The sequence below is a fragment of the Panthera leo genome, chromosome B1 (assembly GCF_018350215.1).
Source record: "Panthera leo isolate Ple1 chromosome B1, P.leo_Ple1_pat1.1, whole genome shotgun sequence".
Lineage (NCBI taxonomy): Eukaryota > Metazoa > Chordata > Mammalia > Carnivora > Felidae > Panthera > Panthera leo.
In genome coordinates this window covers 64,150,746-64,173,238 of record NC_056682.1, presented here as the reverse complement: position 1 = coordinate 64,173,238, position 22,493 = coordinate 64,150,746, and the positions used below count along the sequence as shown (strand labels likewise).

Sequence of the window (22,493 nt, the reverse complement as noted above, 5' to 3'; positions counted from 1 at the left end):
TCATTATAAACATTTTTCATAATTTTCAATTTGATATCTCTTCCTTCATAGAAGAACAACTACCTACCAAAATGTTTACTATTATAGAGAGAATAGCACCAGCATAATAAAGTAATAAAAACATGGTTCTGTGTTTATAATTTAAAATTAACTGATGACTTTTCATTTGTTGTAGAAGAGGCTGCAATTACCCAAAATTCATCCAAAAATAGCTACAATTAGAAAATAAGTAAGAAAGACAGTGATGGCAATTTAGGCCCTATTAAAATTACCACATAAAATTTCTGCTTAAGAACACAGTTGAAAGCATATACAATCATACTGTCCAATAATCTATCTTTTCTATTAAAGAAGAGGTTAATTTTTAAAAGTAGCTAATATATGTTTTATCCCTTAATTTGCTTTTAAATAAAGACAACCACCTGCTGTTAGGTAAAAGTTTATATGAGAAGAATACTAGAAAAACATTTAATAGGGGCGCCTGGGTGGCACAGTTGGTTAAGTGTCAGACTTCAGCTTAAGTCATGGTCTCATGGTTTGTGAGTTCATACCCGCATCGGGCTCTCTGCTATCAGTGCGGAGTCTGCCTCGGATCCTCTGTCTCCCTCTCTCTACCTCTCCCCTGCTCCCACACATGTGGTCACATGCTTGTTCTCTCTCTCTCTCAAATAAACATTAAAAAAAGTAAAACATTTAAAAACTTTGCTTGAGGCTAATACATACAGAGTTAAAAAGCATGTGATTAGATTATATGATATGTGTAAAGCACATAGATCATGAAACGTTCTCAGCACTCAAGAAAAGTTAAATTATAAATACCTAGACACAGAATGGAAATCATAAAATCGTCATGGTATAAGAAGGTAGACAGTACCAGGAAGGAAACAGTAAAAGTAAGGAGATTTCTTCCTCCATTGCTCTGAGGCTTTCTTTCCCACTGTATAAATATAAAGAACTGTGAAGAAATATTAAACTGGAAAAAATCCTTATACAAATGTTTCTAGTCATTGGACATCCATGCAGCACAGACACATGATTCCTGAAAAGGGGGGAAACAACGAGATGATTTCTATAGTTTTCTCATTTTCTCCCTAGATGCAATTTCTGAACTCTGGTACACAGAAGAACAAAAACATAAAAATGGTTGTTTATCTTAGTGAAGAATATAGAGATTGAAGTGTAGGGAAATTGAGATAACTAGAATTTTTGAAGCAAAGAATCAGGAAGAAAGTACCTGTAGAGAAAGAGTTCTAGAAATCTGTATAAAGGTCCCCTTAAGTCTAACTGTATGTTTGTGAGATGAAACCCCACAAGATGAAGGAAGGAAAAAAGAACTACCTCAGAGCTATAAACCAAACAAATCCCAGAGTTTACACAGGGTTCAAGATCTAGCAAGTGAGAGATGACAGAGCTAATGGAATCATGGGATATTCAGCAGAAATCTCCAATTATACCTTAAAGTAAATTCTACTAAATAGAGCTTAATCTATTAAACTCTCTAGACTCTAAAGGAACAAAGTAAACTCAAGTAAATTAACTCTTTGCCAAAACAACTTTTTGTACTTTTTTTTTTTTAATTTTTTTTTTAACGTTTATTTATTTTTGAGACAGAGAGAGACAGAGCGTGAACGGGGGAGGGTCAGAGAGAGGGAGACACAGAATCCGAAACAGGCTCCAGGCTCCGAGCTGTCAGCACAGAGCCCGACGCGGGGCTTGAACTCACGGACCGTGAGATCATGACCTGAGCCGAAGTCGGCCGCTCAACCGACTGAGCCACCCAGGCGCCCCAACTTTTTGTACTTTTTAAAGGAAGATAGCAAAATCCAGATTCTCCAGAATGGAATATTCAGAATATCTGATATTAACTAAACCATGAATAGACATATAAAGAAACAGCAAAATATTATTCAGAGTCAGAATTAAATTAGCTGAAAGGAAACCATAAAGGTAGGAGAAAAGAAATTTGAATTAAAAAAAACAAATGGAACTTCTAAATATAAAAAATACAATATCTGAAAGGAAAATTCACTAATAGATTTAAAATCAAAGTAGACATTATAGTAAATCATAAATAAACCTGAAGACATAACAAAAAAATTATCCAAACTGTAGCAAAGGGGGTGGGGGGAAATACTGAAAACTAATAGACCAAGAAGGAGTGAAATATGGGAGAAAACCAAGCAGCTGAACACTCATGCAATTGGAAGGCCAGAAGGGAAGAGAAGAGGAGGGAGCAGACATTATATTGCAAAAAACAAATGGTCAAAATCTTTCCAAAGTTTATGAGAATTATATTCACAAATTCAAGAAACTTATGAAACCACAAACTGAGGAAATATAAAGAAAATCAGACCCAGACACACCAAATTCAAATTTCTGAAACCCTTTAAAAGAAAATCTTAAATAATGCTGAAGAGAAAAAGACCTGCTTAATATGAGAGAAGAAAAATAAGAATTATGCCAATTTCTCTTTAGTCCATCTCAGAGGAAAAAAAAAAAAACCCTGTCAAGACCAAATTAAATACCAAAGAAATTGTCCTCCCAAAATGAATATAAGACAATTTTTGCACAAATAATAACTTAGAAAATCTATGCTAACAATTCTGCATTACAAGAAATGTCAAAGAAAGTTCTTTAGGCCAAAGGAAAGTGTCACCAGATGGAAATCTGTACCCACACAAAGGCATGATGAATGCCAGAAATAGTAAATATGTCAGTAAGTATAAAAGACATGTTTTGTCTCATTTAAACTTGTATTTAAAAGTCAGCTGTTAAAAGCAAACGTTTTAGAATTTATAACACACACACATATATATATATATACATACATATATATATATATATGTATGTATATATATGTATAAAGGTATGCAATAATAAGACAAAGGATGGAGAAAGAATAAAGGAGACTATCAATATAAGGGTCTGATATGTGTAAAACATTATGTTTAGGGTATACATGTAAATGTTATGACAATATAAATATTTAAATGCTGGAAATCACTATAAAAATAAAATAAAGTTATGTAGTTTTGAGCCAAAGATGGAATAAAACTGAATTCTAAAAATACTCATACCAAAATAAGAAGGGAAAAGAAGAAAAAAAAGAATAAAAATATGGGTAAAATGATGGAATAATAAAATACACAACAGGATGATAGATTGCAATTCCAAACTATTGCTACTTATATTAAATATAATTGTCTAAACACTCCAAATAAAAGGCAGAAATTGTCAGATTATATTAATAAAGCAAAAGCAAGTTATATGCAGTCTACAAAAGAACACATTCTAAATGTAAAGACATGCACAGGTTAAATGAAAAAGTAAAGATATATGTCATTCAAACAGGAGGAAGTAGACAAATTTGTAATTATCGTCTGTGATTTCAACACTCCTCTTTCTTTAACTGACAGTTAAGGTGGAAATAAACATATTCAAAAACAACACTGTCAACCAACTCCACACAAGAACTGCAGAACAGAAATTCTTTCCAAGTGCACATAGAACCTTCACAAAGATATACCCTGGATAATGAAAAATACTCAATAAATTTAAAAGAGGTGAAATAATCAAATATCTGTTTTCTGATTACAATGGAATAAAATTAGTAATCAATAACAAGGAAATCTCAGAGCACCTGGGTGGCTCAGTCAGTTAAGCGTCTGTTGATTTCGGCTCAGGTCATGATCTCACAGTTTGTGGGATCGAACCCCATGCTGGGCTCTGCACTGACAGCATGGAGCCTGTTTGGGATTCTCTCTCTCCCCCTCTCTCTCTCTGCCCCTACCCCACTCTCTCTCACCTTCTCTATCAAAATAGGTAAACATTAAAAAAAAATAGAAAATTCCCAAATAATTAGCAATCAATGAATATATTTGAATAGTACCCATGAGGCAAGGGAGAAATCTCAAGAGTAATTTAAAAACATTGAGAAATGAATGAAAATGAAAATATAGTACATCAAAAATTGTAGGATGCACTTATAACAGTGCTTAAGGAGAAATTCTTTATAGCTTTAAAGATTTCTACTAGAGAAGGAAAAAGGTTTAAAAGTAATGTTATAAGTTTCCAATCTAGGAAGTGATCAAAATGAGATCACATCAAATGAAAAGGAAATAAAGGGAAATAATAACGAAATAGAAAATGTTGGTAAATTAGCAAAAAAAAAAAAAAAAAAAAGAGAAAAATCAATGAAACCAAAAGCTTATCCCTTGAAAAGATAAATAAAATTGATACATTCCTAGGTAGGCCGATCAAGAGGCGAAAAAAGGCTCTAATTTACCAATAACAAGGATGAAAGTGGAGTCATCACTAGATAATCAACAGACATTACAAAAGATAATTAAAATTACTATAAACAATTTTATGTCATTAAAATTGACAAATTAGATACAATATTTAAATTCCTTCACAGATACAAATTAATAAAACTGACATAAAAGGAAATAGAAAATCTTAATAACCTTATTCCTACTAAAGAAATTGAATTCATAATTTAAAATGTTCCAACAAAGAAAATTCTGTGTCCAGATGTCATCACTAAGTTTTATAAATAGTTGAGTTAGAATTAAATACTAGTATGACACACATTCTTTCAGAAAATATAAAAGAAGTGTACATTTTCCCAACTAATTTTTGAGAACAAAACTACTCCTCTATCAGACATTCCAAAGGGAAAAAATTATAGACCAATATCTCTTATAAACATAATTGCCAAAATATTTAACATAATTTTAATAAGATGAATAGAAAAAGGAAAATACATCATGACAAAATAAGGCTTATCCTACGTAAGCATGTTAGTTTAAATATAAAAAAATAATGTATTGCTCTGTAGTAAAAACTAAAAGAAAAAAAATAAGTGACTCAATGAACAGAGAAAAAGCATTTCATAAATCTCAACACTTGAAGACAATAAAATTTTAGCAAACTAAGAAGAAAAAGGAAAACACTCCCTCAACTTGATAAAGAACATTTATTTAAAATTTCTAGCTAACGGGGGGGGGGGGGGGGGGGGGGGGGGAGAGAAGCAAGCCAAGAAACAAAACTATAGACAACAAACTGATGACGGGAGGTGGGTGGGCAGATGGGTTAAACAGGTGATAAGGATTGGATTAATGAGTATACTTGTGATGAGCACCAGGTGTTGTTGTATGCAAGTGGTGTAAGTGATGATGAATCACTAAATGCTACAAGTGAAATTTAATATTACACTGTATGTTAACTATCTGGAATTTTTTTTTTAATTTTTTTAACGTTTATTTATTTTTGAGACAGAGAGAGACAGAGCATGAACAGGGGAGGGGCAGAGAGAGGGAGACACAGAATCTGAAACAGGCTCCAGGCTCTGAGCTGTCAGCACAGAGCCCGACGCGGGGCTCGAACTCACGGACCGTGAGATCATGACCTGAGCCGAAGTCAGACGCTTAACCGACCAAGCCACCCAGGTGCCCCAACTATCTGGAATTTAAATAAAAACTTGAAAAGGAAATAAATAATTTTACAAAAACCAGAGTAAATAAAAAATATTTTAAAACTTACATTCAATTATAAAATTAAAATTAAAAAATACTTTAAAAGAAAAACCTAGTCTACACTGCACTTAATGATAAACAAACAACCTAAATACTTTCCTTCCTATGATCAGAAAAAAATACAAGAATGATCACTCTCATAATTTCTAGTCAATATTTTGTTTCCAGAAAACATGATCAGGTAAGTAGACAAGACTTAGGAATCTCATAAAAAGCAAGTAGAACTAATTGCTTAATTAACTGAGTTAAGACAAATTATAGAATTGAAAGTCCATATACAAAAAATCAATTGTATTTGTATACACTGACCACAAACAATAATTAAATGTAATTTTCAAAAAAGATCATTTACAGTATCATCACCTCAAACTATTTAGGGATAAATTAAAGTATATGTAAGATTTGTACATTGAAAACTGTAAAACATTTCTGAGAGAAAATAAAGACTTAAGTAAATTGATAAATCTATTATGTTTTTTAGAGTATCAATATTGTTATGTCAGTTCTTTCTAAATTTATAGATCCAATGCAATTACAATCAAAATCCCAGTAGGCTTTGTATAAAAACTGACAAGCTAATTATAACGCTCATACGCAAATGTACAGAATCCACGCTTTGATTCATTTAAGAACAAAGTTGAGGAATTTGGATTACCAGATTTCAAGATTTAATATAAATCTAAGTAATCCAAAGTGTGGGAACTTTCAGTGTTTTTCACTTTCGGTGTTCAGTGGGAACACACAGGGAATTTTCAAGTGTACATCTGTGGTAAGTTGATTTTTCTAGAACATGCCAGGCTATTGATCCTTACCTAACACCATAGACAAAATTTCACTCAAATTAGAACAAAGACCAAAACATAAGGGCTAAAACAATCTCTAAAAGGAACAGTAGAAAATCTTGGCAACTCTGGGTTAAGCAAATACTTTTAGCTAAAAGAAAGCCATGAATATAAAGAAAAAAAATTGATAAATTTCATTCAAATCAAAACTACTGTGTTAGAAAGACATTATTTTTAAAAAAAAATGAAGAAGCACCTGGGTGGTTCAGTTGGTTAAGCATCCGACTCTTGAATTTGGCTCAGGTCATTACCCCAGGTTTGTGGGATCGAGCCCCATGTCAGAGCTTCACACTGAGTATGGAGCCTGCTTAAGATTGTCTTTCTCTCTCTGACCCTCCCCCAGCACACATATGTGCATGTGCATTCTCTCTCTCAAATAAAAACAAAAAATAAGAAAAAGAAAAAAAATGTAAGCCATGGGATGGGAGAAAATATTATATATTACATACATATGTAAGTTATATAACAAAATATATAAACAATATATAATAAAATATTATATGTTTTTTCTCCCACCCCATGGCTTACCTTCTCATTACATATATATATAATTTCATATATTTTTTCATTTTTATTATACATATTTATAGCTATGTTTACATATCTATATTTATACCTAAGCCTTTATCTATTTAGCATAGATATACACTGCAAATATGAAAAAGAATTGTTATCACTCAATAAGAAGAAGACAACCCAATATAAGGTTGGCAAATTATTTTCATGAATGTTTCACCAATGATATACAGTTGATAAATAAGTGTATGAAAAAATGTTCAATATAATCATTTGGCAATGTAAATTAAATCAAAATTAGATCCCATTACATACACACTAATAAAGATAAATTCAAAAAATAATTATTATACTTGTGTTTATTATTATTTACATACAATTGTGTAGTCGATGTAACTTCCTGGTAAACTGAACCATCTGCATTTATAGTTACTTTTGCTTACCATAGTAATACATACCAAATGCAAATATTTTGCTTACCAAAGTAATAATGGACTCATCACAGAATGATATGGTGGTTTTTAAGTCATAATACTTTTCATATAAAAGTGGCATCTAAGTTATACTGCAAAATTCATTTACTAAGTTAGTTCCTTGAGGTTTAACTTTAAAATCCATAGTCACAAGAGAAGTTAACATTGGTCTTTCAAAAATTGTCAGAGATTCTTTAAAAATGTCTGTGCTCATTATTTCCTGTTGGCCTCTCTCTCTTCCATTCTCTGCCCTTCCCTACTCTGCTCTGTATCCCAAAACACAGTATAGAGTGCATCAATGGGATGGCTATATCCTCTGGCTTTGGCTGGCTTTGGTAAGTACCAGGCGCAGCAAGGATCTGGAGGGTTGAGGAAACTGAGGTCATGGTATTTATTCTCCCAATCCCCACTCTGTTTCATTATGTTTCTAACAGTTGCTGATTTTCTCTTTAGCTATAGCACCTGTTGAGTGGTACTTCAATTTTTCTAGGTCTCTCCAGATTCACTGTTTCCTCTGCTGTTCCCACTATAATTACCCATGGGCTGCCTCACCAGCTCTTTTGGTTCACTTAGCTCTGTCTTTTTAAAATTATTTTTAGTAAAACCATTATGAATATGCTGTTTTCTGCCACTACCCTGATACAATAATTGGTATGATGAGCAGGATTCTGTGACTGGTTTGCTCTCATATATGTGAGCAGACTGATAACCTGCCAAGAGTGACATCCCAATTTTCATTTTTCTTTACTAGAATGGCAAGAAATGAATTACTAATTGAGCAAAAATCATTGAGTAATTAATTGTCTTTGGCACTTAGTTGCTATGGCAAGAAAAATTGGTGATTGCAAAGATTATGGGATGTGATGACTGCTTCTGACTATTCTGGAGAGTTTACACAAAGATAAATATATGTTCAAAACACTGAACTCGTGACAATTCATGTCATGGGTGGATATGCAGAAAATGTTCTTAAAAACTTAAAAACTCCCTTATTTTTAGTGGCACAGGGCAGACAAGACTAAGGATTAAACCCAAGGTCTAACTATAGGAGAGGCAGAATTGCAATGTCAATGAAATGGACAACTCGCCAAATCAGTTATGGTAAGGGAAGAAAACTTTTTGGGAAAGAGTAGAGACACAATAACAGAGATTTAGATACTCCTGAAATGTTCTTGGCAATGGACGCAGATCCTCAACTTCAGCTCACAGAACCAGTCTTCCTTGCAAAGTGTTTCAATGACTTCACTTTGGGCAGCTGCCTCAAAACGGTATGTGATTATTCTCAAGATCCAACATCACCATCATCCCTCATTGCCTCCAGTCTAATAATGAGAATTACACTTGAGTACTAATTAGAAGCAAAAGTGCATAGTTCTTTCTAAAAGGAGAAACTGTATAGCCTGAAGGAATTGCAAGATCTTTGATAACTTCATTTGGCAAGAGCCAAAGGGGGGTGTCAGGAAATAACCTAAGAAGACAGAGGAATTGTGACACTGGACTAAGCCAATACTATCAGCATGGGAGTATTCACCAAGGATTCTGGATAAAATATGAAATAAAGTTCCTATGCGTAATGGGGATAAATTTGAACCTAGTCACTATTGGGGTTTTATCCCCCTCAACCCTGGACCTAAATCAGTTTACATACCTGCAACATATTAACCTAGAAAGGAGGTTTGGTTATTTTGAAAAACTGCAACATGGCAATAAGTATACACAGCGAATCTTCCCAAGCTTTCTCCAGAGGGAGTTTTGGCCATTAATCAAGGTTAGAAACAAAACCTCTGGAAAAAAGCTAAACACCCAGGCCTTCAATACAATCTAAGATACAGGTAAGATTATGACTGAATTGACCTTACTCTGAAAAGATATGGTGGCTATGGGACTTTGAATTTCTTCGACATCAGGAATGCATTTTTTGAAGTCAATCAAAAAACAAAAATAGAAGCTGACTTGTAAAGAGAGTAGCTTCTGAAGAGCATTATCCCCAGTCCAGTTGCTCTCTTTCTCTCCCCTATTGTATGCTGAGAAAATAATCTCTGTGGACAATAATATGCAGGCTCCCCCCCGCCCCCCCGCCCTCTAGATTCTACCTGGGAAGTAAAAGCAGGATAGCTGAGAGCAAATGTTAGGGGTAGGTCATTTATTTCTTGGGGTACCTCCTGCCTCACTGTAGTCTTACCAATGACTACTTTTCTCATCAAATGCAGCTTCTCTCGGACAGCTTCTCTCCCAGGGTTTTAGCTCGTCCTGGGTTATGGTAACATCATTTGATTCTCTGGCCCCATCAACTCTGGGTAAAATGGCATTCCGCTGTTGCTAGTCTCTGGGCTTTACCTTTGGTTTTTTATTTCCTTCACTCCCGTACCTACTTTGGTATGCATGTCTTTTCTGGAGTCTTTTCAGTTAAGCTTTTTGAAATACAAAAATATTCAATTTTTATAAAGTCTAACTTATCTTTTTATTTCTCTTTTAGAGTACACTTTTTGTATCACATCCAATAACTCTTTGCCTAGCAAAAGGGAAAAAATGATTTTTTCCTATGGTTTCTTATGGAAAGTTTATAGTTTTACATTATATACATAGGAATATGATCCATTTTGAGTTCATTTTAATTAAGGTGTGAGGTATATATCAAGGTTAATTTAACTGCTTACGGACATCTAATTGTCCCAGCACCATTCGTTGAAAACTATCCTTTATACTATTCTTTATGTTGTTGTATAAGAGATTTACAACAATTCCCAATTATTCCTTACCACTCTTTGAGCTATTTTCTCACGTATTTTACCTTTACAATGCCATAAAAGCACAATATGTTGTCACTGTTTTTCCTCTTTAGCTAAATCCTGTTGATTGTACAAGGTGTTTCCTGCCAGGAAACTGATATCGTATCCAAGTTCTCCTTTTCTCTAAGACTGCATTGTCCAAACATTAGCCACTAGCCACTTGTGGTTACATAAACGAAATTAAAATTCACTTGTTCAGTTACACTAGCCACCTGTCAAATGCTTAACAGCTGCATGTGGCTAGTGGCCGCCTCATCATACACTGAAGACCAGAACATTCCCATGGTGGCAGGAAGCACTGTCAGCAGCCCTGGTATCTAAAAATATCTGTGGTCATATATTGCTGGACATATTAAACCTTATTAAATTTCATCTTCTTCATATTGATTTATAGCAACATTATTGATTATTAAGTGATAAATGTAGGTTTGCTTGAATAGGATGCTTGGGGTAATTTTTCGTTTACTCTAGTATTTGTAGGTACCAGCCATTAAAGTCCTATGAAATCCTAGGGATTTCATTGTTCCAAATGATGTTTTTATTTTCTATTTATTTTTTTCTAAATATAATTTATTGTCAAGTTAGCTAACACACACTGTATACAGTGTGCTCTTGGTTTCATGGGTAGATTCCCGTGATTCATTACTTACATACAACACCCAGTGCTCATCCCAACAAGTGCCGTCCTCAGTGCCCATCACCCATCTTCCCTTTCCCTCCACCTCCATCAACCTCTCTGTTTGAAACTGTTTTTTCCCCTTCCCTCACCCATGGTCTTCTGTTAAGTTTCTCAAATTCCACATATGAGAGAAAACATACTGGTTTTTCTCTGACTATTTCACTTAGCATAATTCCAGTTCCATCCACATTGTTGCAAATGGCAAGATTTCATTCTTTCTCACTGCCAAGTAGTATCCCATTATAGATAAACCACTGGTTTTAAATCCATACATATTTCCTTAAATGCTTTATTTCTCATAGATGTGAGATTTTTTTTAATGGCATTTCTTTTAACATTGTATTTTTTGAGAAAACAAATTTTGAAAAAGTGTCTTGGGGCGCCTGGATGGCTCAGTCGGTTGAGCATCCGACTTCGGCTCAGGTCATGATCTCGCGGTCTGTGGGTTCCAGCCCCGCGTCGGGCTCTGTGCTGACAGCTCAGAGCCTGGAGCCTGCTTCGGATTCTGCGTCTCCCTCTCTCTCTCTGCCCCTCCCCCGCTCATGCTCGCTCGCTCTCCCTCTCTCTCTCTCTCTGTCAAAAATAAATAAACATTAAAAAGATTTTTTTTAAATTAAAAAGGAAAAGTGTCTTCTTTTCCTGATTTCTAAATTTCATAGGGATTTTATAAGTGACAAACTGAAAATAGTCAGTAGCAGAAACCCCTGGAAAGGCAAAAACCAATTAGAGGACACTAGACAATATACAAATCAGTGTATGATAAGAAATATTTTACTGTTTTCTCTTTATAAATAATAGTATTTCTGAATATTAATAATATTTTATAAAATATATCCATTTTAAATTTCGAATTTGATTTTCTTTAACTGAAGTAGAGTTGACAATGTTACATTAGTTTCTGGTGTACCACGCTGTGATTTGATAACTCTACACATTATGCTGTGCTCACCACAACTGTAGCTACCATCTGTCACCATTCAGTGCTATTACAATACTCAACATTATTTTACTATAATAAGTTATATGATAATGAGATGATAATAAGTTATAAGATACTAAGATAATAAGTTATCTCCTAGAACACAAGGAGTGCTCCCCACTCCCCAACACAGATGGCTTTTTGGGAGAAAAATGAGAACCTATCTTGTTTTTTAAAAAATTTAGAGCAGAAGCTTATATATACATTTTTGCTATTGTTCTTTATAACCTTCAAATGCAATAAAAGCATTTTTAATATTCTTCTTAAAACTAAACTTTATTCTTATCATATACTCTCTGTCAGTGAAGATGAAAAGTTGCCCTCCAATAACCTTGTATAATAAGTTGCCATCTATGTTTTCATCCTTCTTCAAGATCAAACTACCGGTTTACAGGAACATTTTCTGTGAAAGATTCACGTTAACACAAAAGATTCACCCTAATCAGAACTGACATGTGTAAGTGTAATGACTTTTAATTACATTTAAACAACTTTGTAGGATGTTCACTGAGTGTCCAGAATGGTATTAGGCACTGTGGAGTATGCAAGAAGGCATGAGAAAATAGCATTGTGGAGGAGTTAAAGTTTATAAAAGGCTCTTTTTAGCAATTGATATAGTATCACACATAATAAATTTGTTCAGGACTGGTAATAACTGCAGCATAACTTTCAGCATGAGTGAATCAGTGTATCTTTGAGAGGGCATCTCCAGCTGAGAAAGTGAGGTTAGAATGGTGGATTGAAAATGATCACATGAGGTAGGTAAATGGAAGAGAAGACGGTGTGAGAAGATAATTTTGAGTATGTAAAATGCTATGCTATATTTTGGTCCACAAGGAAAAAACAGGAAAGACAAACAACGCTCTACCACAAAAATCTGTATCTTGTGGTAAAGAGTCAAAAGTTTATGTCTGCTGTTCATGGAACAAAATACAAGAGATTATTTAATCCCACTTAAAACATTAGAGTATATGGGGAGATGGGGCACCTGGGTGGCTCAGTTGGTTAAGCAGCAGACTTTGGCTCAGGTCATGATCTCACAGTTTTGAGTTCGAGCCCCTCATTGGGCTCTGTGCTGACAGCGGAGAGCCTGAACCTGCTTTGGATTCTGTGTCTCCCTCTCTCTGTCTGTCCCTTCCCCACTTCCCTCTGTCTCTCTCTGTCTCAAAAATAAGTAAAGATTAAGGAAAAAAATTTTTAAAAACATTAGAATATATGGAAAGAATAGCAATGATTGGAGCAGGTATACAAATAAGCTAAATTTCATCTATCTGTGGGAATCAAAGAATATTGTAAGCATTAGGAGTATAAGTAATGAAGATTCATGAACGCAATCACTAAGACAAGGAAAAGCAAGAACAGTTTCCAGTAACTGCCTCTGGAGCAAGAGGCGGAAGTGAGAGACAATTGCTTTAGATTATGTGCACGCTTTACGATGATTAAAATTCCCATGCATGTTGACTCCTTGAAAATGGGTGTATTACATCTAAGAGAAAAAAAGATGTTCAAATTCAAAGATGCTTTGTTAAAAGTACTCTTCTCAAAATCTTACTTACTTTGAAAAACAACTGAAAAACATGTAGGAGGCATAGTGATTGCTCCAAGGCAAATATGCTGAGGAGTCAAAAACATGCCCTGTGTTCGCACCTTAGTTTCCCACTTCCATATGTTCCATTGTTCATTTTTGCATCCAATTTTAATACATTAAAATGTGATTTGCTATTCATCGGCTTCATTAAAAAATGACTTCAGAATATATTCAAAACACTAAGCACAACGGAAAATCTTTTTGAAGGTAAAATACCCAAAATGATTGTACGATAATGAAATAAATCTGCATTGCCCGAATTATTTTTTGGTTTGCAACATGCTGTGATAAAAATGGTGGCCAATACCAATAAAGAAGAATAGTAAACTTATACTGAGCTCTTAGTATAGACCAAACACCATACTAAGATCCTGATTTGCAATATTTAACTTTCACAAAGATTTCTATGAAATAGGCAATAATGTCACCTCTACTTTCCACAGGAGTAAACAAAGTTTCAGAGCAATTACATAATTCGTCTATGATTTTATAGCTAGTATGCCTGAAAACTGAGATTCAAAGTCTAGCTAACACCTGTGTGTTTAATTACTTTATTGATCCCTCCTCTTCCAAGCTCCAAGTATCACTAGTGGAAAAGCTGCCTTCTTATCTGTTCCAAGGCTTCAACTCTCTTGCCACATTTGTGGTGACTAGACCCTAGTTGTCATAGATGTTTTTGCTACTGTATAAATCATAGGCAGTTTAGCTTAATTTTTTAAGTCCATTAGTAATCATGAAATTACAATAAATTTAGTTTATTAGGCTTCACATTCAAAATCTGCAAAGACTTTTATTTAAGTAGTAATATCTAGGAGGGACAAGGATTCAGGGAAGTGGGGCCTAGGATACCAACTCCTGGTAATAATTAACTGATGAATGGATAAAGAAATTGTGGTTTATATACACAATGGAGTACTACGTGGCAATGAGAAAGAATGAAATATGGCCTTTTGTAGCAACGTGGATGGAACTGGAGAGTGTTATGCTAAGTGAAATAAGCCATACAGAGAAAGACAGATACCATATGTTTTCATTCTTATGTGGATCCTGAGAAACTTAACAGAAGACCATGGGGGAGGGGAAGGAAAAAAAAAAGTTAGAGAGGGAGGGAGCCAAACCATAAGAGACTCTTAAAAACTGAGAACAAACTGAGGGTTGATGGGGCATGGGAGGGAGGGGAAAGTGGGTGATGGGCATTGAGGAGGGCACCTGTTGGGATGAGCACTGGGTGTTGTATGGAAACCAATTTGACAATAAATTTCATATTAAAAAAAATAAAGTTGGTAAAACATCTCCAGAGGGAAATTTAATCTAAAACCTTAAAAAAAGTTTGTATTCTTTTATTCTACAATTCTACTTCATTTTTTCACTAGCTAGGAGTTAAGTTCACTGTAGTTGGGTTATAACATCAAACAAATAAGCATGCAAAATGTTTAACAGCAAGAAGACTGGTTTAAAAACTATGATGTTTCAGTTCAATGATGTAATACCAGTTACAGGTGAAGCTGCGCAAGAATATTTGATGGCATGGTTAATGACAAGAGAAAAGTGAACACCTCTAGGTGGGACTATAGGAAAGTTTCTTTTTCATTTTTGTGTGTTATAAATTGTATCTAAATGTTTAAGTATTTGTTTTTTAAAATAAAAATTAACTCCTTAAAAATTTTTGTTCCTGTGGTGAGAACTTTTATAATCTTATTTTTAAAAAATCATTAAAAAATTGTAACTATGTATGCTGAAGGATGTTGATGAAACCTATTGTGATGATCATTTTCCAATATATATAAATATAAGATTGGTATGTTGTGTCCTCAAACTAATACTTCATGTTAGATTATACCTCAATTAAAAAAAAAGAAAAATAATAATTACTTAAGCAAAACACCCTAATATGGGTTGCATGGATCAATGGATATCAACAGGGATCCGGGAATCTTCTAAAACATGATGCAAAATATCCAGTGTCTGAGAGTTTGCATACTCTTCTGTAGAGAAAATATCTTACATCAATTCTCATAAATGGCCAATAACTCAACCAAGTATCAGAACTATTAATCCAGACACTGCATACAAATAAAACTTATTTAGTTTGCAATTTCTTTGATTATATGGACAACTCTAAAATTCAAGTTATATTATTTATATATTATAAGTCATCATCAGCAAGTAAGACAAATCCTTTAGTGGCTATAACCACAGAGAAAATGTCAAAATATTTTTTTGTGGTATTGGATTTCTTAAACATTTATCATAATGTATGTTTAATTCATCTATATTCATCTATTACGAAGTAAAACTTATAATAAAAGTATTCTTTACTATACAAGTAAGGCCAGATTAATAAATCTACTTAACAGAGTTAAGACTGCAACAAGCTTAAATAACCAAAGAGGTATATACTTGGATAAAACCAAGACGCAGGTATATGGCAGTATGTTATAGAGTGAGGTCAAGAAATAGTACATTTAACAAAATCTAAAATACGACCTGCAAGATTGTTACTAGTTTTCATTCAAAAGATGAACTACATGTTACTATTATGTCATTAGTAGCTTTTTATTTGATGTTTTAAAAGATTCTATAGTAAATCATATAAAATACCAACTTTATTAAAAAAAAATAATAAACATGGCACTGCCCAGTACTTTACAAACAGAAATATTTCAGTTTACAAAGTTTTTTGTTTTTGTTTTTTGTTTTGTTTGTAGATGTAGTACTTTCTTAGTTCTCAAAATGATTGTTTCTCATCATAAGCCCAGGTTTATAAACAATATTGAAGTCAGAGAAATTAAAAAATCTTATATTAAGTCACTCAGACAAGAGATAATAGAGTTGGGTCTCTTATTTCCCAATTCCAGGGAGTTTAGCAGATATGTGTTATGAATCGACTTCCACACATCTACCTCTAAATAGATGTTATATATATATATCATTATTATTATAGAGAAGTAAACCTTTATTTCCTTGTTTGACAAATACAGTTGGCTGGTTGAGTTGGTTGCTTTTTCATGATTAATCAAGGAGACCAAATCCCATATTCTCTTCTGACTCCTTGGACTCTTCTTTGCTTCAGCCTTAGCTGGGGCTGCAGGCAGGAGGAGTACGGGTGGTGGGAGTGGTTATGAGGCAGCTACCATGAATGCAGATGGATCTGCCAGGAAGGCCTCTTGACATTTTCAGCAAGTGGGAAGATGTAATCAGTCTACACAGACAAATCCAGGACCTGCCTGCATACATGATGATGGAATGAGGTACTGATGCAACAGCTGGGTAACCAATCTGCAAACAGATGCTGGCAACATTATGGACACCTTCCAGGAAGCAAGAATGCAGTTTCCTCTGTGTTGCCAAGCATTTCAAGGTTGTAGATGCTGCCACTGTCAAACACCTGCTGGGTGGTCAGCCCAAACGAGAAGGGGGCTATGTTCAAGAGTGTGGCTTCACTGGCTCCCACTTTGTCTCTAGTCTTCATCGCTGTGTATCACTCAGGATTTCAATAGTGCCCTTGGAGATTTTAGTGGTTATACCTAAAGCCTGAAAGAAGGAGGTCTTCTTAGGCCTTGGACCAGTATTCTGGGCTGGCACAATGACTTCACATGGAGCTATGGCACTGGCAGTTTGAACCTTATTGGCCAACAGCATGTCCCTGATCTCAGTGATGTCCTTTTTGGTGAACACAAAGCCCACCTTCCTCTGGATATGAAGCAACAGTTTCTCCAGAGCTGGGTTGTCTTCCAGATGCTCTCGGATTGCCTCGTACATTATGACATGTCATATCATTAACAAGATACCAAATAGAAAATGCCACTGATACCCATTAATTTTATGCATGTGAATAAATGTTTGTATTTTAGTTAACATTTTTTGACCAATAGAAGAGTACTTGTATAATTTTTTAACATAAAGTATTACATAAACATATAACATTACTGTATCTGATCAGAGTTAACTATCTTAGTGAAACCAGATGTTTGAAAGCTTCACCAAGGACCTTCTAAATGCGTGCAGAAACATATACAGGTTATAAATAGAGAGTAGCAGTGGCATTTCCCTGTGCTTACAGTAAATAAATGATTCATCAACAACCTGACAACCATAACTTAAATCCACAGCTTCTCTGTAGATTTATGTCAGATATTCATTCTCTCACATGAATATGACTTGGAAGTTCTCCACAGGTTTAGAAGAATAACGATCAGTATGTAAACTCTAACTATGAAATATAAAAGCAAATTCTTTGGACTATTTTAGGAAATTAACTACCTCATAATTCTCAGAAAGAAAATAACTAAAACCTATTTTTCAATGTAGAGTATATAAAATTCCCTCTTTATTTGCCTATTGATTAGAAACTTGTGCTTGAACCTCTTAAAGAAGCAAAATATCCATGTAACCCAATATTTCCATGTGAATAAGCCAGCAGAGATTAAAAAGAATATATAAAAAAAAAAGAAACATTAACACTGGCAAAAAAAATGTTAAGCATTTTTAATGAGAGTACTGAAATCAAACACACTGGATTCTCTGGTTCTAAGTAAACTTTATGTTGATTAAAACCTTAATGAAATTAGATCTAATTAATAGATTTATTAACAAAAATAGTTATTAAAAATGGGTCCATGAAATGTTGTATGTTTTACTTTTAATTAATGGTGATGAGGTTCTGAGAGCTTAGTTATCTACCTCACCCAGAGATATCCTCCCTTAAATTATGGTTTCTAAGTAATTTGACACATGCCACTGGCTTGTTGTCATTGTTTCTAAACCACAATTTGATGGGGGATTGACAGACGGAAGCAAGCTGCTCTGCAGATATGTTTTCTGATATAAAAAGGTAAAGAAAAGTGACTTTGTGATTGAATAGAGAAGCTATAAAATTAAAATTACTCTCTAAGTTTTCAAATGCTGCCTGAAAACATATGGAGTATACATGGAATATATAAATTAATATTAACTTATATTATAAATCCAAAGTCTGCAAGAATGGAAATCTACACAGCCTGATTTTTGTTACATTTTTAAATTTTGTGTAAACACACACACACACACACACACACACACACACACACACAATATTCATTTTTATTTCATTAGTCTCAACAAGTGACACAATTATAGGAACTTAACAAAAAGACAAAACAAATGGCAAATAAATAGAGGAAAACAATGCTCGACCTCAGTGATCACGGAATACAAATTAAAACTACAGTGAGGGGTGCCTGGGTGGCTCAGTTGGTTAAGCATCCAACTTCGGCTCAGGTCATGATCTCACGGTTTGTGAGTTCAAGCCCCGCGCCAGGTTCTGTGCTGACAGCTCAGAGCCTGGAGCATGCTTCGGACTCTTTCTCCTTCTCTCTCTGCCCCTCGTCACTTGTGCTCTGTCTCTCTGTCTCTCAAAACTAAATAAATGTAAAAAAAAAATTAAAAAAAATAAAACCACAGTGAGACACCATTACACACTCACCAGGCTAAAATGTAAAAGGCCGTTGGTGAAAATATGGAACAACGGGAACATTACATTGCTGGAGGAGGGGAGAAATGTAAAATCAGAAAACAGTTTGATGTCATATAATGGTGAATACATGCATACCTAATGACTCACTAATTTCATCTCTTGTTAAATGGTGATATATCAGAGTGGTATCAATAGAGTTAGTGATGAGTGACTAGATTATGTATATTTTTTAAAGGTAGAAGCATCAAGGTTTTCATGATCAATTTGATATGGTAAAAGACAGAAGCACAAAATGCAACCCTAAGGTTTTGGCCTTGAGCAACTGGATGAATGGTGATGTATCTAGCTGAGATAGTGAAGGCTATGGGCTGAGCAGGTCTGAGAGTGGGAAAGACATGATGAATTTCAGATGTCTGTTAGACAGTCAAGCAAACATGTACAGTAGGCAGTTGGATACGCAAGTCTGAAACTCAAGAGAGAGGACTGGACTAGAAGTAGAAATTTTGGAGTTGTTGGAATATAGATGATATTTAAAACCATGTCACTGCTAAGGTCATCAATATAGAAAATGTAATTAGAGATGAGGACTGATGAAATGCACAGCTTGGTTACAACTCCAGTTAATGTCAGGAGTAGGAATATACTACAGAAATGAAAATGTACACTGACAAGCAATAAATCTCAGTCACCTATCAACTACTGTGCTGGAAAGCTTTTCCAGCCCCAGTAGGTCTGTTTCTCCAGTCTTCTATTTCCTGGGTACCACCATAATGGTCTTATGCTATCTAAGATCCTCTATCCCTTATCTTCACTCCTCACTCTTCCTTCATGCCCACCTTACCAGAAACGCTCTAATTTTTCTGTAGAAATTACTCTCAAAACCTCACGAAAGCTCTAATTTGTAACATATTAGTTCAGGGCACTAAAGTTGAGCCTCATCCATGTATCTGTGAATTTCCATTAAAAACAAGTTCAACGTAACTTGTGTATTTCCATATAGAAATAAACTTCATACATAAGTCCATGATATGTATGTGTATGTGTGTGTGTGTGTGTATACATATATATATATATGTATATATATATATGTATATATATATATGTATATATATATATACATATATATATGTGTGTGTGTGTGTGTATGTATTTATATATATATGTGTATGTATATATATATGTATATATACATACACATATATATACATATATACATATAAAAGAAGTTAGGGGCGCCTGGGTGGCTCAGTCAGTTAAGCATCAGACTTCGGCTCAGGTCATGATCTCACAGTTTGTGAGTTTGAGCCCTGCGTCAGGCTCTGTGCTGACAGCTCAGAGTCTGCAGCCTGCTTCAGATTCTGTGTCTCCCTCTCTCTCTGCCCCTCCCCTGCTTGTGCTCTATTTCTGTCTCTCAAAAATAAATATGTTAAAAAAATTTTTAAAAAAGAATTTAAATGAACTAATATAAAATGCACATTGATATTTTGTTACAGAAGACCATAAACATAAGATCTATAGCTTTCATATTTTAATGCTTAAGAACCACAGTATTATGTATCTAAATGAATATAGTCACCTAAAATTATAAGTAGAGCCACATTCTTAATGTATAAATATATTAGAAAAAGAAGCATATAAACGAGAAAGAATGAAATCTGGCCATTTGCAGCAACATAGATGGAACTGGAGGGTATTATGCTAAGTGAAATAAGTCAAGCAGAGAAAGACAGATATCATACGTTTTCACTCATATGTGGATCCTGAGAAACTTAACAGAAGACAAAGGGGGAGGCGAGGGGGAAAAAAAAAAGTTATAGAGAAGGAGGAAGGCAAACCATAAGAGACTCTTAAATACTGAGAACAAACTGAGGGTTGATGGGGGGGTGGGGGGGAGAGTGGAAAGTGGGTGATGGGCATTGAGGAGGGCACCTGTTGGGATGAGCACTGGGTGTTGTATGGAAACCAATTTGACAATACATTATATTTAATAAAAAAATAAGAAAAGAAAAAGAAAAAGAAGCATATATGCAAACATTTTGTGTGACAGGCAGGGACTTTTCCATTTCTCTCTCTTCTATTTGTTATTCTTCCATAGTAAGTGCAGCATAGGTTTTCCATTCTCTTGTCTAGTTTGAGAAGAACAAAGCAGGGAGGTTAGTGGGAGCTAACATGTAGTCTGTCTTTATAGATAAAACCCCGCAGCCAGGTGTGGGGCCAGACAAAGGAAATAGATATCCTTTTATTAGTACAAAGGGCACCTTTTTTCACCAAGCTGGGACTGGCAGGGCCATACCTAACTAGGAAAAGTGTGGAGCAGCAGTTTAGAGTATCAGCAGGGGAAAAAACCGGTATATTCACAGTTTAATTAAAGATCATTTACTGAAGGGACCATTCAAAGAAGTGGAAAATCTACAAGAGATGGGGAAGCACGCAGGGGGTAGAAACAATGGTAATTCATAACCCCTACTTGTGAAGGGACAAGATGAATGTTACCAGAGATGGGGCAAAGCTGAAGCAGTGGCAGAAGTGCTGCCTAACAGAGGGTAGAATTAGAGGTAGAACAATGCCAGAAGGGGGCAAGAATAAAAAAAAATATCCAGACCTATACTTCCTACCCCCCTCAATCTCTGGCAGGTGCTAAGCACAACTGCAAGTCCAGAAGGGAAGACAGAAAGACAGAAGGAGTGATGCAATACATTAAGGTCGGCCTCTCAGGGCCCACAGGAAGAGCAGAGGATGGTGGAGAAGGAGTCTGGGGAGCAAACCAGAGTAACTAGCATATATATATCTTTCTAATCCATCTATTAACCATATTTCTAGCTTTTGCAAACTTATACTTTAGCACCTGCTCTGCATACATCTACTACATACATCTTGCTGTGGATAGCCTAACAATATACCTCAGACACCCTGCTTTGACTTCTTGCCTTCCTCATTTGCCTCCCTCCCGCTGGCCAACCTTCTGATAAGGGTCCTTCCTCCTTGGAGCACACTTTTTAAAACAAAACCAACCAATTCAGAGTCCACACCTGCAACCACCTCCTTTATAAGGCTTTTGTACTCTAGGCATAATCACCCCAGGGCCAAGGGCCAGAAAACTAGGGACAGCCCGATGCCACAGAGCCTGCCAAATCATTCAAACTAGCCAACCAGTTCCTTCCACAATAAAGACTCTGGCCCAGTCACTATACTACCAACTATGGACCCCCCCTTTTGTGTGGAATGTTGTATTAAACTTTCTTTTTGATGGTAACTGTCTCATGATCCACCGAGGCCTAACTGAACCTCAAGTTTTCTATTAATCTAGTATACTTTAAAAATGGAATGTGATGAACCATTTTAATGAAATTTGTACAGGTGCTATATAGGTTAGAGGTGGCCATGGATGGTCACTTTTTTTCTGATTATACTGTCTTTCAGATATAATAGTTAACTGTATCTCTTCCCTGATATCAGCTAGAGAAGAAGCCAATAAAACATAACCTTCCCTTAGAAAACTACAGGATAGCATGATTATCTTTGGCAAACTCCCATCTCCCCCTGCCTCTTTTTCTTTTATCCATTGGTCTCAACTTCACCCTATGTCTAGATAACTGTTTGCTAATTTATAAATAAGTTTATAAATCCTGTGGTAT

General features: G+C 35.0%; 1 pseudogene; it reads right to left on the bottom strand.

Moving 5' to 3' along the window:
• Nucleotides 1–16,415: 16,415 nt before the first annotated feature.
• Nucleotides 16,416–17,234, bottom strand: LOC122218397 (annotated as a pseudogene).
• Nucleotides 17,235–22,493: the final 5,259 nt, after the last annotated feature.